Source organism: Halichoerus grypus, chromosome 6 (genome assembly GCF_964656455.1).
Source record: "Halichoerus grypus chromosome 6, mHalGry1.hap1.1, whole genome shotgun sequence".
Lineage (NCBI taxonomy): Eukaryota > Metazoa > Chordata > Mammalia > Carnivora > Phocidae > Halichoerus > Halichoerus grypus.
This window is the reverse complement of record NC_135717.1, coordinates 60,192,617-60,205,822: the sequence shown is the minus strand read 5'-3', so window position 1 is coordinate 60,205,822 and position 13,206 is coordinate 60,192,617. Positions and strand designations below refer to the sequence as shown.

General features: G+C 49.9%; 1 long non-coding RNA gene across 2 annotated transcripts; it reads left to right on the top strand.

The window, feature by feature from the left end:
• The first annotated feature begins 10,812 nt into the window (after window positions 1–10,812).
• Window positions 10,813–12,925, top strand: LOC118540808 (uncharacterized). Of its 2 annotated transcripts, none has more exons than XR_013448509.1 (2): window positions 10,813–11,209; window positions 12,622–12,925. It is a non-coding gene; the product is annotated as an uncharacterized LOC118540808 (long non-coding RNA). The 2 variants fall into 2 exon arrangements; XR_013448508.1 differs by lacking the exon at window positions 10,813–11,209 and adding an exon at window positions 12,124–12,527.
• The last annotated feature ends 281 nt before the right edge of the window (window positions 12,926–13,206 follow it).

The following is a 13,206-nucleotide window of genomic DNA, read 5'->3' as shown; positions in this document are numbered from 1 at the left end:
TATCTCCTTTTCCTATCTTTTCCAGTTCTCTTTCCAGTCAGTTGGGACCCAGGAAGGGTCTGGGCCAAACCAGGCAGGCGCTGGGTTCATTTGATTAACTTCGAGGCGAGGCCCCCGCCGGGCCCCGCGGGCCTGGAGAGGGCAGGCGGAGAGCGCCTCCCTGGGCTCGGCCCCGCGGCCTTCCCAGGACTTAAGACCCGGTGGATCGGGGGGAAAAGCAGCCGCAGCAGCCTCTCTGCAGCCTTTGAGCTCTGGCAGTGCAGCTAGAGGGAAGAGAATTTCTTCGTGAGCCTCCGTTTCGGGGCTGGGGGGGTGGGGGAAGCCTGGGTCAGGTGGACTGTACGAAAGGGTTTGGACATTAGCAAATGCAAATCACAAGGAAATGTTAATTCCAGTCAGAAAAACCTGTATCTTCCCTATCTTCCTGGCCTTCTAAGATGGCCCTCCGCTTGCGCACGCTCGCTTTCTCACCAAATTAGCTATTACGTGAAATCCCCCTGGGTTTAAAGCACTTGTTTCGCGGATTCGCGTACAACCCATATTAACTATGCACTTTCTGCTATTCCTCTTGTGACTGTCCCTGCCTCTTCCTTCTTTGAGGCGCGTGTATGATGCATTTTATTTTAGCCCAATCCATGCGTGCAAATACTGGGATAACACTACCCACACTTCTGCGATGGAGGCTGTTTTCAAAATTGAGTTTAGGGATCAGTACTAAGTAGAAACGCTCCAAATTGCACGAATTCACCGAATTCAAGCCTTGGGCTCCCAAGCCCCTTTCCTGGCTGATTGACGCCCTCGTGGGCAGTCACTGTGGTTCCACTGTTCCTGCTTCTCAAAACAGGATGTTTTCATCATGTGTATTTGGCTTTCCCTAAAGATCACTCCAGTTTGTTTGGAAAAACACGACCCCAAAACGTGTGGAGTTAAACCCCAGTCAATGGCTTCCATGCGGGGCTCCTCTTGTACTTGCACTACTGACTGCCATTCCTCCCCCCCTCCCTTTCTAGGACCTAGCAGCAGCACCTAAAATTGCCATAGTGGGTGCTCGGAAAACCTTTGCCCAGTTGCGTGAATGTTTTGCTGGTGGGGAGCAGCCCTCTCCTGGACCACTACTTGACTCCCACCACTTCTTCCCCCAGAGCCGGGCTGTTTGGCCCAGCGAGCTCTCTATTCTTCCGCGGCTGCCGCCATGGCTGCGGAACTGACTGGTGTCTAACTGGGGGAAGGGCAGTAGTTGTCCCCTTGCAAGGGACGGTAAGGCCAGAGAGGTGGAGGGAGAGAGATTTCGAAAAAGAATTAGGAGAGGCTACTGCCAGCAGGTGTGTGTGTGTGTGTGTGTGTGTGTGTGTGTGTGTGTGTGTGTTCGGGTAGTCTGAAAAGAACATCTACAGGAGAAACAGGGCAAGTACTTAGGATGCTAGGGTATCCCTATGCCTTAGCTCCTGCTGTTGGGATCGTCCTTTACTTGAGAGACTAGAGCAAGACAGAAGGAGGTGGAGAGAGAGTGGCAGGCAGCCTAGAGGCTCTCCAGTAAGATCCAGTTATTCATCTAATCAGTGCCATCAATACGTCTGTGTTTGACCCTTTTGGATGGAAGAGGCTTAGCAGTCAATAGACTTAGACCCTAAAACATTGCCAGTCTAGCAGACAGCAACTGCTCACAGGTCTGCAAGGCCCCTCCCTGGCCAGGATGCTCAGAAGGAAGTGGAGAGAAACAGAAGGGAAACTGTCTGAGTCCCTGCCTGCCCTCTTCCCCAAGCTATCAAAACAAACAGACAGACAGACAAACTCAGGTCTCCTGGAGACTGGGCTACTGGACAAGCACATGTTGGGCACCAAAATTGGAATATAATTTCCATTGTTATTGCTTGCCCTCTTTCAAATCAGTTTAAGTCAGCTCCAGGAACAACACAATACTTGTGATAAGTGATGAGCAATAGAGAGGAAAAACAGTGTAGAAGAGAGACTGCACTAAGGTTAGGCAACAGCCTTCCTTCTTTCCTGTGAAAGTTAGAAACGACACAAACCTGTAAGAGATCTTAAAGCCACCCCTTGGTCAGTAGGTTAGCTTTCTGTCCCTGAAATGACTGGAAAGGACCTAGATTCTTGGATCTCTCAGGAATAAAGGCACATTTTACATTCATTTTCCCCCATGTCTCTCTCACCCTCTCTCTTTTTCCCTTCCGTTCAAATGAATACCCTGATTGTCCGTGGGGGCAAATGTGGAAGACTAGTTTTCTGCCTCTACATTGGACCCAAATAGGCAGACCAGTGGATGGTTAAGCTTTCAAATGCCTGGATATTACATCCATTCAAAGTAAAACCTCCCTGATAAGAGTAGAAATGGCCATGACCAGGTTTATTTACCTTTTCCTTTTTTCTTCTCTTTTCCCACCTTCTCAGCTTTTCCTTTTCTTCCCTGACTCCTACCTAACCGTTGCACCCAATAGTTAGCAATACTTTCTCCAGAGGTGGAAGGAGGGTAAGATCTGGCCTTAAACCAGTGCTGATAGAGGAAGCATGGGAGCCTGAAGTGACCCTGAGCCTCCTTGCTGGGTGAGAGGCCAGGGCTTTCCAGCCTCTTGTCCTGCATGTGCTGAGCTATTCCTGTTAGGCCATAAAAAATGGAGTGTATCTCAACACTAGGAGAGCTGAACTCCATAAACACATGGCTATGGTTCTAACATGTAGTACATTGCCAGATGCAAATGCAGAGATGCTTTTAATTTTATTCCAAGTGTTATACATCATGTGGCAAATTGGTCTTCAAAAAGCCAATTTTGATATTTTCTGTTAATAATAAAGATTTTTTAAAAGAACAACCTTAAACATATATGATTGAGAATTAAAAGGGTGTACATCACTCCCACCAGAGCGTTTCTTATCTGAATTTAAAAAGAGAGGTAGTACTTTTTTCCCTCTTCTAAAAGAGGAACATTTTTAAGTAGAAGAACTTGGTTAACATTTGGATTGTCCAATTGTTTTTGCTGCTCATGTCATTTTAAGAAAATAAAAATATTTAAATCTTTGTGTGTTTTTTTTAAAAAATCCTTTTACATCTTTATGTATTGTAAATTTAAAAGTCAATTAGGAAATCAGTTTTACACTCCTGCCATCTTCTATAGAAAAATGACCTCAGAAACATGGTTCCCTTAAAATATCAAAACTTCATATTATCTTATACAATTTCAGCCTGCTATTTGTAACTTAATGTTACTATTAAATGGGAGGAAAATAGAACTTATTTTGTATAAATTAAATGGGAGGAAAATATAACTAATTTGTAGATTTAGGGAGGTTGCCAGTCCTTCTAAAATCTTGTCCTTTGTATCAATCTCTAGCTGGTTTATCTGAATAGGATCTGATCCTACATAACATGGGGACTACCTATGATATTCTGACACAATGGAAGATTTCTAGATGAATTGAAGCAACTGGACTGTGAATTTCCTATCTCTTACTGTTTTGAACCAATACTTTAGTGTATACTCCAACGTTGATTTTAGATGTGATCTCCTTCAAGGAAAAAAGTGCAGAAATAATTAAGGAAAAAAAAAAAACCCACAGGAAAATCTTTTATAAATAGTCTTAGGACCATTGATCCCTGTTACCTGCTATAATGTGAATGGAATCATTATGGCTGTTCCATTGACACAGTTTCTTCATTCAGGATTCTGGCCAAAGGAATAGCATGTCAATGTGTAAAATTCTAGCCAAAGATAAGCCATTACAATGGAAATCGCGATGTGCAAAGTCTCATTGAAGCCAATGAAATTGAGTGTAATATCCATACTGCATTCTCATCTGCTTGCCCCAGGATTTAGTATGCGGCTCTGCATTGAAATGAGATTATGCATATAAAATGCCAATATAGAATACAATGCCCAATAAAACATTAGAGAAGCAACTTACAGCCCAAGTACATGGGCTTTACTTAAATTTGAACTTCACATGCAAAATAAAGCACAGCACCATCGAAACACTAAATCTACAAAATGTCCTCACTCTGGTTTTTCATGCTTCTTTCTGCATGATTCCCCCACATCCCCTCTTATCCAAACACAATTCTTTTAAGGGCACTCTTCAAATCATCTAACAAGTCCCAAAGGGTATTCCAGGAGTCTCTTAAAGTGTCTTTCTAAATTAAAAGGCCCCAAACAATTTAGGTGCATTTTTGAACCAAAAATATCAGAAAGTATTTGGACTTGCAAACCTATGGGTGTGTATAAAGAAGAAAGGGACCAAAGAGAAAAACACCCCCACAGTGGATTACAAGGTTATGGGACAGGTCACTAGGAAAGGGAAATAAAACTGAACGTTAGGTTGGGCTTGTAAATTATGCACCTTTCAGGGAAAGCGGTTTTAAGGTCTCTTCACTCAAGGATTCCCCCCCCCCCCAACCATTTTGCTATTAATTCTTAACTCTTGGTAGGCAGGTCTTTAATGAGGTTGTTTGTGGCAGGTTAATTTTCTCCAATCTACCGAGCTCCTCATTTTCCCTTTTAAGTGCAGTGCTGCCTAGAGCTTTCAGTACTTTCCATACCAGAAAACAAAATACACGTGAAGTTGCCGGGCTGGGCTGAGAATTAAAGGCTTTATGTGGACAGAAAAACAGAGGGCCTGGACAGATGGGAGTGGGAGGGTAGCAACCCGGCTGAGGTGAGGGCATGGGGGAGAGAGAATTCAGTCTTAGGAGAGCAATGACCCTGGGAGTGTTATATATTAAATATTGCAGCGATCGATTTCAATACCCCAAGTGGACACGGGAATAAAAATTCACCAACAAGCTGAAGTGATTAGGAATGCTTTGTTGCGAAGGGAAAAAAAAATGTGATTTTCTTCAGATCCTTTTTGTTCAGGTCAGAAGAGGCCTAGACAATCCAAGTCTAAGTCTGGACTCTCGGTTTGGGATATAACTCGAAAGGCTAGTCATATCGCAGTGGTGCTTCTGCATAGTGAAAAGATGGGCCTTTGTACTAAGGAGGATTAAATATCAACCACGATTATGACGGGTCACTCTAGGAGCCTTTCTCCCAAGTCAGAGAAGAGTACATCTTGGAAGGGGCTGCTCCTTTGCTGTGTATTAGTCTTTGTTTCAGCTCTGGGACAAAGCAGTCGCTTTTGCCCAGTTCTTGTTTCATTAAAATCCAGGGGAAAATGCACAATATGGTTTACAGAAGCTGGCTTCACAATAGCAGGACATAAAACATCCTTTGGTGCTATGTAGGGGAGAAATAGTTTTACAACGCCATTCCTTGGTCGAGAGTATGAAACCGTCGTATCTGCATTCACCAATACCCACTGCCTCACATTATTTCATGAGCGGTTTCAGAATCGGGTGGGGTTTGCTGTTCTTCTTTCCTCCCGAATCTAGCTCGTAGACATTCATGCTATGAACGGCGTTTCTCTCAGTCCAGGAATCTGCTTAGGGATCTGGGGTAGTTACTGCAGAGGCAGCTTGGAGCAGTGGGGGGACTGTTTCCAGTCCCAGCCTAATGGGCAAGGCCTGGGCTCTTCACACTGGGGATACCGAGTCCGCTGCTAGAGACACACTGCTGGATGCCTGCATGGGGCTGCCTGAGGCCTCCTCCTCCAGTGTGGTCGCCACCAATGCGGGGAAGAAATGCAGCATCGTACAAAGGGTTTCTTTAATGAGGATGAGTTCCTCAGAGCAACTGGGGGTTGCGGCTGCTGCCCAGGCCTCTCTTGCCCTCTGCCAGATCTTTCCCTACCCATTGTCTCCTTCCTTATATACTAGGCCGGGTTTGGAAACGGCATCCCCCCCCACACACCCACCCCCACCGTCTTAACCCAGAGGCTGATTTCTGTTTTGCCCTGGCAGCTGAGGGAGGACGGACCAGAAGGTCTGAGGAGGAATCTCAGAGTCAGGCAAAAGTAAACATATGTGTATATATCTAGAATGCCCCCTCCATTCTCTGCCATCAGCCTTCCAGTCTTTTCCAGTCTCCTCCCATCCCAGTTATCACTTATCATGACTAGCCGCCACTTTGGGGCACGGTCCTAGGGACAAGCTTCATTTCTGTGGGAAGATCTTACCAGGGAATGTTCAAGGCAGGAGATGGAACCCTAAGCCTCCCTGTTTCCTTTGAATCTAATTTGGGCCGACCAGGGCCTGGGTAAGGCTGGAGGCTGCTTGTGCACCAGAGCTCTTAGGCTCCTGGGGCCCTTATGCTCCCGGGCTCTCTGTGGAATGATGACTGGCTACAGGGAGGCCGTTCTGCCCTACAGAGCTGTTTATCTCCCTAAACCTACACGGCTCCTTCCTCTCTTCAGGTTGGGGAGAGAGATGGGTCCGGGAGCAAAATATCACTTGAAAAAGTTACTTTGAGAAGTTAGAGTTATGGAACCCAGTTATCTCTCTTCTTGAGTGTGGGAAAGGCTCAGCAGCGATTTGGACAAGAAAGGAATTGCTCTGTTTTTGCTATGGCCCCCCGCTTTGGACTTTTATTCTGCATTCTGCATCTCCCTGACTTTTGTCTTCCTGTTCCCCATCTGATTCTCCCTGTCTTTCTCCTCAAGTCACGTCAGGAAGAACAAACAGGTTGAAAGCATCAGTGGACTTATACTGTGAGGGACTGCTGAGGCCGAAATGAGGCCTGGCTGTGTCTGGGCAGGTGGTTCGGAGTGCAGAGATTCTTGTGTGACTGAGGGGTAATTTGCAGAGAAGGAATCTCCTGGGGGGAAAGATGCAGGTGGGGACTCTGTCTCAGGTCACTGGGGAGCAGGTTCTGCGTCCAGAGCCTAAGCTCTGGGATCCTGAAAGCCTGCCTTGCTGTGGGGTACCTGTTGCATGAAGCTGCTTGGGGAGCTTTTGGGCCCCCGCCCTATTTAAGTCTTGGGGGTTAGGTCTGGCTTCCCCTGGGGCTGCTGGATTCACCTGTCACTACGCTCACTGCCCAGGGACCCTGACAAACCTCCACAATGTGGGCCTGAAAAAGGGCGCTTAAGGTTCACTGATCTGTGTGTAGAACTTTGCAAAACTGCAAATAAGCGAGAAAATTTGTCTATTCTTGTGAAGGGAAATACAAGTTTGCACTTAACATGGAAGCCTGAGAAAAAGGGGGGGGGGACTTCTGGCCAACAGCCCCACTGTAATCTCCAGAACAATTTCATTTCCTCTGCAGCACCCTGGCTACCCTAGCTGAGGCCTTGGAAAGGTCAGGGAAGAGATGGAGCTTAAAAGCGGGGGTGGGGAAGAAAAGCGGTGGTTTAGGCCCTTGGCAAGGTCGCAGGTGAGGGCCAGGCCGGGTGGCGAGGAGGGGACTGACAGGATGGAAGGCTACAGAACAGGAGGAGGGGCAGAGCCACGTCTTTTGAAAGGTTTTGGTGTTTTTCTGAGGAATTCGCACGGCCCGCCTCCGGGACAGCATGCTGGCGCTCTCCCCCGCCCCTTCTTGCAGAGCAGGTCGCAGGGAGCTCGGGTTTCGGCGAGGCCAGGTGCCGCCAGGCCGCCCGCGCTCCGCCGGCCTCGCCGCACAGGCCTTTCCCGCTTGCTGAGAAAGGGAAAAGCGCACGCCCGGGGGCTCGCGGGCGGGGAGCCTGTTTGTGCGGAGGGAGAGCCGCTCCTCCGCGGGAGCCAAGCCGCCGCCGCCTGCCAGTTCCATAAACCTGGCCCGGCTGCGCGGGCGGGAGAGGGTGCTCCCGGGAAGTGGCTCCGGCGAGGGGCGGCCGAGCTCCCCCGTCGTGGCGCGGCTGCTGGGAACCCGCGGGCTGCACAGAGAAGCAGGCCCCGGGGAGCTTGTCTTCTCCCTTCTAAAGGGGAGGTTGGAACTTTTGAACCCTTTACTTTAAAGTGATTGATCGTGTCCCACCAGAGAGCGGCTCCACCCCCTGTCCCCACCTCCGCCGCCTTCCCTGGTCACCTCGGCTCTAAGTGGGCGCGGAGACCGCGCGGGGCGCGAGGGTTGGTGCATTTGGAGACGTGTGCAGCAAAGGCGAGCATTTGAGTATGCAGGCACGTCAAGCAGCCAGAGCTGCTGTTGCGATTCTGGGTGAATCCCTCGTGAGAACCCACAACGGGAGGGTTGGTTCGTGTCTCCTTCCTCACAGCTCTCTAAGTGAAAGACACAAACGACAGCTTTTCCCATGAAACCGGCCCTGCACGCCGGCCTCCCTACGAGGACGTCCTCGCAGGAGCCGGGCTCCGCACTGGCAACCTTCAGGGAACTCTGGATGAAGGCTCAAGTCCTCCACGAGTTAGGTTGATTATTAATTTGGGCTGTTCGGAGCGAGTAACAACACTCAACGCCTTTGGCTTTGGGGACGGTCCCGAAGCTGAGACCCAAGCACAGATGCCCCCAGGGCTGCGGATGGGAAATGCGAGTTGCGGAGACTCCCGGACGTGTCTGAGTGGGCTAGGTAGAGCTCCCCGGGCAAAGGTTGGCTCTTCCTCGGCCCCAAATAAATTCTTGGTTAACTAGTGCAGTCTAAATACATTAGTATTACTAAATGGGGTAAAATAGACGGGGTTGAAAGTGAGGGCATGTCAGCCGGACCCAGACCGGGTCATACTTCTCCTCCGGTGACAAGTCAGGGTGCTTCCAACACGAAAATAGAAATGTAACATTCAACTGGACGAATTAATTTTTGACGGATTTACGGTATGATTTCCTTTCAAGCGGTATTCATTGGTTCTTTCGGTCCGTAGTGCGGTCCAAAGACAGAAATATAAACAAGCACTCTCTGCTTTGCGGAAACCCCTTAACAGTATCTCCCAAAGAAAGATCAAGACACTTTGTGAATTTTCCCCAGATAATGCCTCATATTCCGAATGACTGATCAGAGAACTCCGGTATTGTTAAATAAAATGAGAGGAAGGCGAGTGACGTGGGAGTCGAACAATGGCATTTCTGAATCAGTTTGCTTGATTGACATTTGGGAGCTTCATGACCCCAGGGAATAGGACTCATTACGGTGAATACACCAAAACATCAACCAAGATTAGAACTCTAGATCCTGTTTTAATCCCATTTCAGTCTAAATTATAGTGGGAAAATATAAAATCCAAGAGGAGAGAATTACTCTATCATATATTGACCTAAAGTCTTAATTGTTCAAAGGGGAAAATAAAAGTGGAAAACCGATACACTTCTCACGACTTTAGAAACAGCACTGACAATTAAGTCAAGTGTAAAGGTTTGGTAGGGTAGACACTAAAAATATTTATGTGGTATAAAATATACTTATTTGGAGAGACATCCTGAAGAAATACAGAGGGAGCTTTTTGGCATGTATGAGAAAAATATAATCCTCCTCCACTGGGTAAAAAAGAGGATCACCAGCAAATTGATGCTGAGAAGTAATTAGATATCTTAAAGGCGGAGTCTAAATTTCCATTATTATTTGGAAGACTTCTCTATTTCTTGGGAGAGGAATTTTTTTTTTTTTTAATGATGAAAGTTGTGTAAATTTAACCCAGGAAACTGTTGAGAGCAGATCTTCAATTCAGGTTGGAGAAACAGAATGTGTGTGAGCAAAGTCTATTTTTAACCACAGAAAAGTGTGAGATACTGTGGGCTGTGTTAGATGGGAGTATAATCTATGGCAACTTCACTATACAAAAATTTTTGATTCTTCATTGGAACTTATCCTCAATTCTCAGGAACTTGAAAAACTGGAAATCTTAATTAATATATATTAAATTGAACCAATAGCGCACAGAAGGACAAAGCTGTGGTAAAACATATTATAGTTATATTCTATTTTTTAGTAGGCAAATTACAGCAAAGGGGAATGTAACAGGAAGATATAAAAACAGAACATATATATGTTATAAGTAATGGAACAGAAAGGGTTGCTGCACAATATAGGTTCACATCTTATATTTTGAGGGGTAGATTTTAATGAGAAGCCTCTGTGTTGCATGGGAACTGGGAATCATAGAAATTATTTATGCAGCAAGAAGGAATGAAAATTAATTATTAGGAGCTCAGTAATCACCAAATAAACTCCGAGCTTTGAGGTTAAAAATAGACGACTATCTTCATGTTCAATTATACAGTATCAATTACTAATACAACTGATGTTTCAGCGTCTCAGTGAGACCAGATACCATCTTCTATGGAGATATCTTGGTATTAATTAATGACTGCTTTATTCTCATTATTCACAAGGAAAAATAGGGGTCGTGTCACATTAAAATTAAGATTATCTTAGTTTATCTGGGCTCTTAAACAAAGATCATTCAAAGTAATTATATTTTGAATTAACAGAGGTAGGCAATTTATCTGGTTATTTTTTGTTCAAAGACAGAAAATAAAGATCAGAAATAAGCAAAGTTTCATTCTGAAGATAGAAAGAACCAAACAAACATGTCTTGACTTTTGCAATATTTCCCTTGCTAAAGGGGGAATGAGGGAACTGTAAAAGACGTGACTTTGCAAAGTCAAGTCCTTTTTAAAAGACTCGGATCGAAATTCTTGCTATGCAACAAGGATTCAGGTTTGATTAATTTTCTGCAAGCGACGTGACAGCGGTGTTTTAAAAGATTAATTAAAATTGAAGTGATACGGAGCAGGAATTCAACCTGCAGAGGCGTCCCTGGCGCCTTGGGGGGCTTTGCAAGCGAGTCCCAAGCCCAAACTGCGGGCTTTCCCGAGCCTGGGACGCAACTCCCCGTCTCCTGGAGAGGAACGCGGAATTTGGCAGGGCGCCCGCCTGGCCGCCTGGCATCCCGAGCTGGCCGCCAGCTCTCGGGGGTGGGGACGGGGTGTGTCCCGGGGAACCCGCTGCCGAGAGAACTGCTGGCGCGGCTCTCGAAGAGCCAGTGAGGTCCAGGGTCACGCCAGAGGCCGGAGGGGACTCCAGGAAGCCCGGAGCTGATGGCCCCTGGCCGCGTCCACTTCTGGGGGGGAGAGGAAGGGGGGAAACACCTATTTTGTGCCCCCACTCCTCCGGAGCCCCCTTCACAGTCGCGAGCGTGCGGGGTGCGTAGATGGCTCTCTGAGAAGGCGCATCCCCACAGCCTAGGGCGTGCAGCGCTCGGCTGCTGGGCTGCAGCCGCCCGGGGCCGGGGCGTGGGCCTGCCCCGGCAGTCCGGCCTCAACTCGGTCTCGGGACTCCGGGAGGCCGTTCACGCCTGGGCCGCCCAGCCACGTCCTCCTACCTCTCCGCTCACTTTCCCGCCCCGGCTCCTGCTCCCCCGCATCCCTGTCCCCTCGCTTCACTTTGCGACGCCTTGGTCCAAGTAAGAAATTAGCGGAGCGCAATTGTAACTGTACTCCAGAAGATACAATCGCGGGAGCCCTCGGGGTCGCGCGCGGCGGAGAAGCGACGCGGGTGGCGCCCGAGAGGGTGGGTAGGGGAAGAAGGGGGAGTTCGCTTGCAATTTGCCTTCCCAGGGCATGAACTACGGGGTCCCCTTCCCTCCAATCGTGGGGCTCGGGTGCCGACTGGGAGGCCGCGCACCGCTGGGCCCTCGCCCCAGCGCTCGGGCGGGCGGGGTTGTGCGCCCATGGGCTCCCCGCGACGCGGTGGGGGCGCCGGCCGGGCGGCCTCCCCGCTGGGGCTGTCCCTTCGCCCTGCGGCGGTGCCGGGAAACCCCTTCCTCTGCGGCGGGTCCCAGGGGTCGGGGGCCTAAAAGGCTCCCCGGGGATTCTCCGCGCCCGGGAGGCGACGTAGTTCCTCCTCCCCCTCACGTCTGCCTCTTCCACTCTCTTCCTAGAGACCTCGGAGGTGGCGGAGAAGTGGGAAGGGAGGAGGGTCAACAGACGATGGAGGCCTGCGAGCGGGGAGCTCGGGAGCTGGGGGAGTCCGGGTCGGAAAGGAAGCTTTAGCACGCGGAGGAAGGGGCGGTGGGGCGAGGAGGACTCAGCTGGGAAGGGCTGAGGGTGGGGGGTGAGGCGAGAGTCCCTTTCCTTGCGAGTGGCGCAGGGGGACCTCTTCCCCGGGGAGCCCCCACCCGGCAGCTCCCAACCTTGAGAACAAAGGGTCTGGGAAGCACGGTCGGGGTCGGGGAGCGGAGGTGGAGGGAAGCAGGAAGGCAGGCGGTGGGGGCAGGGGAGGGCGCTTCCCCACATTTCCTCTCGCGGCCGAATGACGGAAAGCTCCCTCCAGCAAACGCCTCACTGAGGTCGCTTCAAAATCCGGGAGGGCTCGGGTTCCTTACCTAACGGATGCACTCGCTCCCTTCCTCCCCCAGCGTCCCCACCCCCTCCGGGGACCGAGGCCCGCGAGCTGCGAGGCTGGCGGCGCGCCGCGGCGCGGGTGGAACCACAGGGCAGCAGCGCCTCCTGCAGGTGCCTCGCGCCTCCGCAGCGCCGCGCCGCGCGGTCTCTTAAGGTGGAACCAGCCTCGTTCCCCACCCGCGCTTTCGGCTCTTCAGCAACCGTGGTTCCACCCGTTGCAAATCTCCCTCCCGAAACGGGCCTTGACTGTCCAGAATGGTCGGAGCCTGTTGGCCCCTGCTGCTATTTCCTTGACCCCTTGGCCCCACTTCCTGCAGCACCTCATCCGAGGAAGCCCCGGTATCGATTTGGACGATCACAATTGATACTTCCCTGCAGGTATAAAAGGACGCGTAAGACACAGTTCAGGGCGGAAAAACCAAAACAGCGTTTCTTTAATCTGAAAGCAAACTTTTATTTTCGTTTATTAAAGGCAGAAGACAAGCAGGAAAGGGTCGCCCAGAGTTGACCTGCTGATGGGTCTTTGGGATCTAAGTGTTCAGGATGACACTGGCCGGTCTCAGCGCCCACACCCCGCAAACTCATGGGCAGCTGCAGGCGCAATAGGCCGGGGAGGAGCGGCAGGACTGCAGGGAACCCCTCCTTCCGCATCTCCGGCGCCCGCGTTTTCAGCCCACTCTTGTCTGGATTCTTTGTTTAGTGAACGTGGAGAGGATAGAAGACCAGTTTTTGTTTCTTTCCTTTTTTCTTTTTAACTAAATGTGCGTGTGCGTGTACATATGAATTCGTCGTTTCTTGAATGTAAGTGTCCTCAGCGAGCTCGAGATTCTTGGGGGGAAAACCTACGAGCCCTGAGCAGGTCACGAACAAGCCAACTCTGGTTCCGGTGCCATCTGCAGTAAATTCCTTTCCTTTGCTCTTCCCTCCCGCGCGTGTTGGAGAGGGGGCCGCCGGGGACTACCGCTGGACTCCCGCACCCCCAGGACCCGGAGCCGCTCAGAGCTCAGGCCCCAGTGCGGGGGGGGCCAGGAGGTATCGCGGGAGCGGAGGCTGGCGG